Genomic DNA, 10,510 nt, shown 5'->3' with positions numbered 1-10,510 from the left:
ATTGTAGAAAATAGGTCTTCCTTTCATCTAGCGCCAATATTCCACCTTTGTGTGGAAATTACTGAAAAATCGGTACAACGGTCTAGTAGGGTAAATTGATTCGACAACAATTTCCTGTGATGCCAGCATTTGTGATGACTATTAATAAATCACAAGGACAAACTCTAGACAGAGTAGGCATATTCCTACATGAACCCGTTTTTGCACATGGTCAGTTATATGTTGTTTTCTCTCGAGTTTGAAGAGCATGTGACGTTAAAGGTAAAGTTCTTTAGCACAAGGGAAATTAGTCAAGCACTCTGAAAGTGTTTTCACTCTTAATGTGGTATACAGGGAGATATTAGAATAAGTTTAATCACTTTATCAGTCATTGCATCCCTGTTGTTTTTATATCATGTTTTTGTCGTTTTTACATCATGTTTCTGTTGTTGTTATGTCCTTTTGTTACTGTTTATTTATTAATAAATTTATATATTATTTTCATATACATGTTACTAAATTCCTTTCATCTCTCACACTTCTATTGTAGAGAAAGGGCAAATACCAATATTAAAATATTTCTGCTAATTAATTCCCTTTTAATGTGCATGAATTTTGTGCACCAGGCTACTAGTCCTATATAATAAAAGGCTAATATGCAAATAGACCAAACAGCAGCACAACTGAACAACCAGTCACTATGATGTGCGCTAACCACCAGGGGACATGTGCGGAACATTATGGGCATTGGGCGTGGCGGAATGGTGGAGCAGGTGAGCGGAGGCGCCAGACCAAGGGGAGGTGCCAGTTGCTGCCATTGGGGTGAGCCTCTGGTGGTACTGAAAATTCTTTGCTCCTGTGCACTGCGGTCCTGCCTGCTCACACCTGCTACTGCCGCCAGAGCTGCTGCTTGCACCTACTGCCAGCGTCTGGTGCCAGCCCCGATCGCTTGGTGCTGTCAGTGGGTGTGAGTGGCAGCTGCTGGCCCCACTCACCTCTCAGGGCTTCTCCACCTCAGCCTGCTCCTGAGGGGAGATCAGGGCTGGCAGCCACTTCTTGTACCTGCTGCTGGCGACAGCCCCACTCGTACCTGCTTCCAGTATCAGATCCGCTGCTTGCACCCACTGCCAGTGCCTGGAGCCAGTCCCAATCACTCAGCGCCATCAGCTGGTGAGAGCAATGGCTGCTGACCCTGATTACCCCTGAGGGCTTCTCCACCTCCCTTTGCTCCTGAGGGGTGATCAGGGCAGCAGCTGCCCCTTGCACCCACTGATGGCACTGGCCCACTTGTGCCCACTGCTGGTGCTGGCCCCAATTGCTCCACGCCTTCAGCAGGTGCAAGCAGGGCCAGTGCCGTCAGCGCATGGGAGTGGTGGCAAGAGAGGGGCTGCAGGCAGACCGGGGACTGGGGCCACTGCGGGAAGGCCTGGGTGGGGGGGTGGAGGATGGGCTGAGACCTGCCTTGTGCCTACCTCAGCCTCATGGCCCACAGTTCCTTTCAAGGGACACAAATTCGTGCACTGGGCCCCTAGTATGTACTAGAGGCTCGGTGCACAAAATTGTGCATGGGGAGGGTAGTTCCTCAGCCTGACCTACATACTCTCCAATCCGGATCTCACAATCCGGAACCAAAAATTGTGCATGGGGAGGGTAGTTCCTCAGCCTGGCCTACATACTCTCCAATCCGGATCTCTCTCACAATCCGGAACCAATGACTTCTAACTGCTCACTTGCCTGCCTGCCTGATGCCCCTAACTGCTCTCTCCTTCTGTCCTGATTCTCCTAATTGCCTAACTGCACTCCCCTGCTGGCCTGATCCCCCTAATTGCCTAACTGCCACCTTCTCCCTTCTCTGGAAGCGCCGGCCTTCTCCCTTCTGCCTTCTTGCGCGGTGCTGGCCTTCTCCCTTCTCCCACAGTGCCGGCCTTCTCACCTTCACTCTTCTCGCAGGATGCTGGCCTTCTCCCTTCTGCCTTCTCCCTTGTGCCTTCTTCTGTGGCTCCTTCTCCCACAGCCTCTGCAAAAGGGACTGTGGTGCTAGACTGGCCCTCACAGCCACCGAGGCTGTAGGCCCTTGGCCCTTGCAGCCACTGTGGCTTTGTCTGGAAGGATGTCTGGAAGACATCCAGTCTAACTAGCATATTACCCTTTTGTTAGTATATATATATGTATATATATATATGTGTACATATATATGGGTATATATATATATATATATATATATATATATACCCACTATTTCTTGAGAAAGTACTGTTCACAAGAATATCACTTGGTGCTAGAAATATATTAGTAAACAATATAGACAAAGATCCCTGCATGACCTTGAAAAGCTGATATTCTAATGGGGAGAAGACAGATATCAAACAATACACATAATGAATATGTAAAGTATATAGGATATTAGGAGGTAAAAAGCAATGTTAAAAAAATATGAAAAAGTAGAGAATTTTTAAAGGGATTAGGTTTGCGGGGGCAGCAGGGTGGGTTACCATAGCTGATAGGAATGCTCACTTGAGTAGGCACATTTGAGTTAGATACAAAAGAGATGAGGGAGTAAGCCACACATTCCACACAGAAGGAAAGGGCCCCGTGGAGGAAACATGTCTGGTGTGTTTAAAGAAGAGAAATGACACCAATGTGTCTGGAGTGGAGTGAGCAAGAGGATAGCGGGATACATAAAGAACTACAACTTAAAAACAAAACAGCCCAATTAAAAACAAATGGGCCAGGACTTGACATTTCTTCAAAGAAGATACACAAATGACAACATTTGAAAAAGTACTCAACATCCCTAATCATTAGGGGAATGCAAATCAAAACTACAATGAGATACCACATCTCACCTTTAGGATGGCCACTATAAAAAAAAAAGGAAAATAACAAATGTTGGCAGGATATGAAGAAATTGGAACACTTGTGCTTGTTGGTAGGAATGTAAAGAAATTGGTGCAGTCACATGGGAAAAAGTATGGTTCTTAGAAAAATTAGAAATAGAATTACCATATGATCTAGCAATTCCACATTTGGGTATTTATCCTCCCAAAATTAAAAGCAGGGTCTCTAAGAGGTACTTATTAGCCCATGTTCATAGTAGCATTATTCACAAGATCGGAAAGGTGGAAAGCAAGCCAGTGTCCATCCACAGGTGAATGGTTAACACAATGTGGTACGTACATACATACAATGCAATATTACTCAGCCTTGAAAAGGAAGTAAATTCTACAATGTGGATGAACCTTGAAGACATTATGCTAAGTGAAATAAGCTCATCACAAAAAGACAAATATTGTAGCTGGGCCCGTGTGGCTCAGAGGTTGAGCATTGACTATGAACCAGGAGGTCACAGTGTGATTCCTGGTTCCCAAGTTTTGGGTTCAATCCCCATTATGGGGCATGCAGGAGGCAGTCAATGGTTCTCTCTCATCATTGATGCTTCTATCTCTCTCTCTCTCCCTTCTTCTCTGACATAAATAAAAATATATTTTTTAAAAAGACAAATAATTTATAATTCCACCTATGTGAGATACCTAGAGTAGTCACAGTCATAGAGAGAAAGTACAATGGTGGTTGCCAGGAGCTGTAGAAAGGGGGATGGGGAATAATTATTTAATGGGTATAGAATTTCAGTTTTGCAGATAGAGTTCTGGCGATGGATGGTGGCTAAACTAGCCAGAAACTCTCAGAAACAGTGTTAGAGTGACAATGAGCTACTTTCCACCCACACTGGCTGTCTACTGGGTCAGTATCAACAAGATACAAAAACAGTAACTCTTCCCACCTCAGAAAACCCTCCTTTGATCCTCTGTCTCTTCATAATATGGCCTCATTTTTTCTGTAGCAGTTTAGAGCAAAATTTGAAAGAATTCTAAATACTCTGTGTCACAGACCTCTGTTCTTTGCTCTTAGGGGGATGGTATATCAGGCACCTGATCCCATATGGAAGTTTGAAGAACCAAATACGTCCTCTTGTCCCAGGACTGGCAAGAGAGAATGCAAACCTAAGTTCAGCCAAATGGGTGCTCTCTCCTGTGACTTTGATCTTGAGAGCATGATGTGAGGACTAAGGAAGGAAATGGTTCACATTCATTCATCTCAGTGGGGACAGCGTGACCCGGCTGTTTCTGGCCTGAGTGCTCTGCTTTGATTCCTCCTTCCCAGTCCTCTAGAGGGGCTCCTTTTCATTCTCAAGTTTGGTCCCACAGCTTCCCATCTCTTTTGGAGCCGCTCAATGGCCTCCCCCAGTTTTGCAGACAGAGTTCTGGCGATGGATTTCGTTATGTTGGTCAGTGTTGACTTTTGTTACTTGAAAACAAAATATTGAAGAACATAGGAAGCATTGATGTTTCAGACAAAAGGAGAGCACGCATGCCAGAGGCAATGGTTTCCTTTGTGAGTGTGTGTGTGTGTTTTCCTGGCACTCATATCATTGCCATGGTTACTTTTGGTCATCTGCGCCTTTCTTTTCCACACCAGACATGAGAGTCCTTAATATGCAGAATGCTTAGATTTATTCATTCCAGATTGAAATAGATTTATTTATTGTGTCAGATGTTACAATTTTAAAAAAGCAATGTCAGGAAGATAGCAATCTCTTCCCTTCTATCATGGAAAGTGAAGCCTATTTGCCATTGAACCATTTCCAAGGGTGTTACCACTCCACAGGTAGTCTTTTACAAGAACATCCTAGATAGGCATGTTGTTGCTTCAAGAGCTTCTCCAAGCATAGTTTTACTCCAGGAAATATACCAGTAGTGCTTTTACAAATTAACAGTCCAGATATATTCAAGAGACATCACAGTAATTTAGCACTTAAAGAAAATGAAATAGTATAGAACTCAGCTACTCAAGGTGCAGTTCGGGAGACAGAAACATCCGCTTATGAGTTTGTTAAAATATAGGCACCCCCAACCCCAGATACTAAATCAGGATTGCATATTAACAAAATCTCTAGCTGTTTAACATGCACATTGAAGTCTGAGAAGCACTAGAACAGAAAATATATGGACATGATGTATAAGTGTGTTGTTCCATGAAACTTGTTGCAATTATATGCATATGAAGATATGGATTTGGCCATGATGAAAAATGTACTTCTTACTGTGGTAAATTTTTTTTACAGTAAAATAAAATTTAGAGAAAGTGATGTATGCAAGATGCCCAATAATGCATCCTCATCATATTCTCCCTTTCCAACAACAATAATTTTTTTAAATATATTTTATTGATTTTTTTACAGAGAGGAAGGGAGCGGGATAGCGAGTTAGAACCATTAATGAGAGAGAAACATCGATTCAGCTGCCTCTTTTACGTCCCCTATTGGGGATGTGCCCGCAACCCAGGTACATGCCCTTGACCGGAATTGAACCTGGGACCCTTGAGTCCGCAGGCCGATGCTCTATCCGCTGAGCCAAACCAGCTAGGGCAACAATAATTTGGTATCAATCCACTAACAAAAGTGTCTTTGTGAGTGCTGTGGGATCTGGAACAAGATGGCCAAAGGGTCCAGGGGGAGTCTTTTCCACTGGTGAGTCAGGTAGTAGGTGTAAACACCTCAGTCATGGCTTTGGACCCTAAAGTGGCCCATGAACCAATATAGTTCCTGTGAGTGAGGTCCAAGAGCCCCTGGAGAGCACTGACTTAGTCACACATGGCTGAAAAAACCTTTGAAAAGTCCAAGAGCTCAGTGGGGAAGTTCCAATACACCATGGAGCAAAAACTGCAACAGGACACACTGGAGAAGGTAAGAGGAACAGTTTAACTTTATGCGCATTACTGCCCCCTTAAGGTGGCACAGCTCAGTGCCAAGACAGCCCTTCTCCACCTGTGATTCCTCTCTGGGAAATGTAAAAGCCTGGAGTGAGCACCTGTTTTCCCAAGCTGTGCAGGATCCTGCCAAGAGACCCATTTCTCTTTAGCCTCCTCCAGAGTACTGAGCCGTGAGCCACATGACTGAGGGGCAGCAAGCGGATAGGAAAACAGCAGCAGATATAGCACCTACTAACTGTGTCACAGAGTTCACTGGGAGGACCGCCCATCAGTCACAGGTGGTCAATTCTGTGAGCTCCAGTCTATATTGTACTGAAGAGATGATTGAGAGCACTACAGAGAGGGAGCCATGGGTATAAGAAGCCAATCTTGTTTGCTAAGAGAGAGAATTGCCAGGCTGACTTGACTTCCTTTATTGGAAATACTACCAGACAGGTAAATTGAAGACATGAGAATATATCTGGATTTATGAAGTAATTGAAACAAACAAAGAAAATCCCATGAAATCCTGTAGCTCAGATGAAGAGAGTGGGCTGAAATGTAATAGAGTTTTATTTACAAGTGGTTGAATGACCTTATTATAGGATGTGAATGGAAAATAAAGTCTTTATTAGGATATGCCTTAGATACTTATTTATTAATTTATTTATCCTCACCCAAGAATATTTTTCCATTGATTTTTCAGAGAGAGTGGAAGAGAGAGGGAAAGACAGCAAGAAACATCGATGTAAGAGAAACACATCGATTGATTGCCCCCTGCACGAGCCCCTACCAGGGCCTGGTCCGGGAGGATCCTGCAACCAAGGTAACTGCCTTTGACCAGAATTGAACCCAGGACCCTTTGGTCTATAGGCTGATGCTCTACCCATTGAGTCAAACCGGCTAGGGCTGCCTTTGATTTTTAGCTGCTTCCACATGTTTAATCAGTATTTGCTTAAAAGCACTGTGGCTTGCTGGTCAAATTTCACACATCTCTACTGTGAGCTAGTTAATTAATACGCTAGAACAAGAATTAGCTCCATCGGGATCTCAACAAGTTCTAAAATGGATCATATATAGAACAATGGAATTTCGTGGGATTGTGTGACTAGTCCTGTAAGATTACTATGAAAGTCCTGACTAGTATAAATAATATTTTTAAAAGTCAGGCTTAAGAGCAAATGTGAAAAATAATTGGAGTTTTAGTAGGTTATAAATTCTATGTTAACAGAATGGTATAGTTAATAACAACAACAAAGAAGCCCATTTAATCTCACATTATATGAATAGTGTTTATAGTATTTAGAATAAAGGTAGGAAAAGTCTCACACTAATCCAGGCTGTTGAAGCTTTATCTGAAATGTTTCATGTGTTTCATTTCCGTATATCACCCAGAGTTCTTTGAAGGAAAGCAACAGAAACCAAGTGTACCCAATTTGATACAAATAAATTAAAACACACTAAACATGGGAGGGAATTTTTACAAAAAGTAGCTCCTAAAAATATCGAAGAAAAACAACTTTCTTTTGTGGCAATCAAGGAGTAACTAGATTGGACGTATGCTCCTGCCCTAAACAAGCAAAACTTGGACAAAAATATATGAAACAAACTCTTTTTAAATAGAGGGGTGAGGGGAGAGGAGGAGAGTGTCTAACCTGCAACTTAGGTATGTACCCTAACGGGGAATCAAACCCATGACCTTTCAGTGTAAGAGAGGAGCTCCTACCATGAGCCACACCACCCAGGGCAATGGCTAATCTCAAGAACACTGTCATAGGGATCAATCAGCTCTAGATTTATTTGTTCTTGGGCCACTCTGACCAAAGTTCGCATACCTGGCAGAGAACTGGACAGGAAAAAGCCAGAGGATCCTGACTGACCTTCCCATCCGGACTTTACTAGTGGTGGCAGAGTTGGTCCCACAAAGAAAAATGTAGGCACTGTTAACCAGAAGAGGAGGCAATGATGCCTATTTGTTTCCAGGGTGACCAAGGAGAAGCATAATTTTTAGTATGACTTATATGCAGGTGCAGTTCGTGACTGGGGACACATGTGCATTCGTGGTCTCTATCAAGAGAAAGAAGAGCCCTAGCTGGTTTGGCTCATTGGATAGAGCATGGGCCTGTGAACTGAAGGGTCCCAGGTTCGATTTGGGTCAAGGGCATGTACCTTGGTTTCGGGCACATCCCCAGTGGGGGGAGTGCAGGAGGCAGCTGATCGATGTTTCTCTTTCATCCATGTTTCTAATTCTCTATCCCTCTCCCTTCCTCTCTGTAAAAAAAAGGTAATAAAATATATATTTTTTAAAAAAACAGAGAAAGAAGAGTTCATATTCATCTAAAGAAGGGAAGCGGTGGTAGGAGAGTATCATTTGGGGTTGGTTTGGAGCACAAACTTTTTGTTTGGAAGGCGAGGGAGGATAGAATTCAGCTGAACATATAAACGAGCTTTCCAGTAATTAGAAGTTCGTATTTGCTTGGGTTTTCCGGAGAAATTCTTTAGTAAGGAAGAAGAAGGTGGACAGAGAAGTAGATTTCAGAATTCGCGTCCGGCCAATCTGTAGATTGAGAAAAGACTTTGGTTCTCACTTTCTAACATTGGGTCTCCCGGGACGTCCTTACGGAGTCGCCAGAGGGAGCCATTCCCCAAGAAATCTGCGCGAGGCCTCGCAGATCTTTTCTTGCAGGTCCGGAGAGTTCTCTTTCCTCCCCGCCTTTGAAAAGTAGGCTCCCTCGGTCCCACCCATCCCCCAACTCCTGGCCCCACCTTCCCTACCACTTTGTGGCCGCCTGGCACCCTCGGGCACCTCTAGATCACCCGTCTCTTCGTCCTACATTTGCAATCCCTTCTTGCCACTGCTGGGGACGGGCCGTCCACTCCGGCTGGTGGCTCGGGTGCTGTCCCCAAGTCCCCCAAATCCTCCTAAAGGGTCTAGAACACCTCCCGGGTTTTGACCCGGAGGCGCTCACTGGATGTGGTCCGGACTCAGACGCGCATTCTGCCACAGGCTGCAGTGACCCCAAGGTTTGCCAACTTCGTGACCGGACTTCTGGCGGGGGTCACTCTCAGACGGTGGAAGCCTCCCAAGGCAGGGGCGACCTGCGGTCGGGGTGCAGGAGTTGGGCCGACGGATCCCGGCTGGCTGCAGCGGGGACCGTGCGCGGCGCCAAGCGACGCCCCCTCGAGCGGTCCCTGCCCCTGCGGCGGCAGCTGCAGCAGCGGCAACTGCTCACATCCAGGCCCGGGCTCGGGTTACTCCCCTCCTCCTCCAGCATCTCGGGCCAGACGGGAAAACCTCACTCAAGTTTGCAGCGAGTACTTTCCCCCGGTGCGCAAAACTGCGCCGAGACCGGCCTCCTTTCCCGCGTTTCCACCTTTGGATCTGAACGAAGACTCCCCCGTGTCGCTCTCTCCTGGGACGCTGTTTGGAGGCCAAGAGCTCTGTGTGGGGCAGGTTTTATTTCTCGGCTGGCGTTCCGTGAACACCAGGGGAAGAGGGTTGCATTGCGAATCTCAGGATCTCTGGACCTGGGTAAGAGTTGGGCACACTCAATGCTGGCAGTCGCTGGACTTTGGCAGGACGGTCGATGGTTTCTTAAGGGGGTGGGGGGTGGGAATGGGTAGACAACATTTTCCGTCGCCAGGATACCCCGGTTCTGCGTGAGGTCTGGGGAGATAGGCCCAGCCTAGGTTGTTTACAAGGGTTTATGGTTATTGTTTACATTTGGTCTTGTTACTTGGGGCTTGTAGGAACTTCTTGGAGTATTTTTCATGGGGAGACATCCCCATTATGCATTTTATTTCACATAATTTCTGCCCTTGTATTCATTGCCTTGTCTGTTCTGTGATGACGGGTGTAGAGAGGCTTGGGAGCAATAAGACAGAATGAAAAGTAGTTTCGCAGGACCTTCCTTTGAGATCAGCTTCCCTTCTCTGGGATCTTGACTTGTTTCTTAACTTTTCTTTCTCCAGTACTTGATATTCAGATGGTGCAGATAGACTTGGGATAGTCCCACCTCCCCCATTCTCAGCGTCCTGTGCGGGGTCAGGAGAGCAGGCTGGGTGGCTTAGACCAGAGAGGTCTCTTCCTTGTATGAATACCTGGTTCCTCAAAGAATGTTGGAGTGTGAGGGGATGCGGGGGGGTGGGGGGGGGATGATTCTTCAAGCCATAGTTACCATAGAAAGATCTATGTCATGTTGATCTTTTAAATTCCTTCCATCTAGGACTTTTACCCCTGGTTTAGGAAAATACTTTGTCTTCTTTTTTTTCCTTCTGTAAGTTACTAGTAGAATGATCCCACTGAGTAAATGAAGTATAATGATGTTTCTTTAGAAAAATATCCTCACATGAAGATCCAAATTCTTTTTTTAATATATTTGTATTGATTTCAGAGAAGAAGGGAGAAGGAGAGATAGAAACATCAATGATGAGAAAAAATCATTGATCGGCTGCTTCCTGCACGTCCCGCCCTGCCCTAACTGGGAATCGAACCATGACCTCCTGGTTCATAGGTCAGTGCTCAACCACTGAGCCACTGCAGTTGGGCAAGGACCCATGTTCTTTAGAGGAAAATTAAAGATTTGATTAGTCCAAAAGTTTTTAGGTTCCCAAGGCAGAGGAGATTGACATTCCTTCTTGGTTCTCCTTGCCTTTCTCCTTTATATCCTGGGTCTCACTTTCTATAGGATCTTCTCAACTACAGGTGCTTCATTCCTTATGGATGAAAAGACTGGGACCAGGTCATATTCTCCAGAAATTCCTTCTTCCTGAGGGGACAGCT

The 10,510-nt window shown here is 45.1% G+C and overlaps 1 protein-coding gene across 2 annotated transcripts in view; it reads left to right on the top strand.

Moving 5' to 3' along the window:
- Nucleotides 1-8,530: 8,530 nt before the first annotated feature.
- Nucleotides 8,531-10,510, top strand: part of MEGF10 (multiple EGF like domains 10) — a 178,351-nt gene continuing 176,371 nt past the window's right edge. For both annotated transcript variants that reach the window (XM_006764371.2, XM_015564370.1), the window contains exon 1: nucleotides 8,531-9,259. The gene's annotated coding sequence lies outside the window, so the exon portion shown is untranslated. The remainder of the gene's footprint in view (nucleotides 9,260-10,510) is intronic.

The sequence above is a fragment of the Myotis davidii genome, unplaced genomic scaffold, assembly GCF_000327345.1.
Source record: "Myotis davidii unplaced genomic scaffold, ASM32734v1 scaffold159, whole genome shotgun sequence".
Taxonomy (NCBI): domain Eukaryota; kingdom Metazoa; phylum Chordata; class Mammalia; order Chiroptera; family Vespertilionidae; genus Myotis; species Myotis davidii.
This window is presented reverse-complemented; position numbering and strand designations above follow the sequence as displayed.